The 220-nt window shown below is 65.0% G+C and overlaps 1 protein-coding gene across 1 annotated transcript in view; it reads left to right on the top strand.

The window, feature by feature from the left end:
* MFSD12 (major facilitator superfamily domain containing 12) overlaps positions 1-220 on the top strand; it is a 7,722-nt gene that overhangs the window by 611 nt on the left and 6,891 nt on the right. The gene's annotated exons all lie outside the window — the stretch shown is intronic.

Genomic DNA, 220 nt, shown 5'->3' with positions numbered 1-220 from the left:
GCTGCCTGCCTCCCCTGGCCATGGTGTGACCCAGCGGGGCCGGCAAACCTGTTGGAGCCGGCTGTGCCGGTACCTCTCTGGGCTCACTCGGTCACCCTGCGGCGAGATGCTTCGCGTGGGAGCGGGGTGGCTCATCTGGTGGCAACTCGTGCTCAGATCAGAGGAAACATTGTGAAACCGCAGCCTCAGGGGCGGGGGGCAGATACCACGAGTTGCTATC

The sequence above is a fragment of the Egretta garzetta genome, unplaced genomic scaffold, assembly GCF_000687185.1.
Source record: "Egretta garzetta isolate BGI_Z169 unplaced genomic scaffold, ASM68718v1 scaffold564, whole genome shotgun sequence".
Classification (NCBI taxonomy): domain Eukaryota; kingdom Metazoa; phylum Chordata; class Aves; order Pelecaniformes; family Ardeidae; genus Egretta; species Egretta garzetta.
This window is presented reverse-complemented; position numbering and strand designations above follow the sequence as displayed.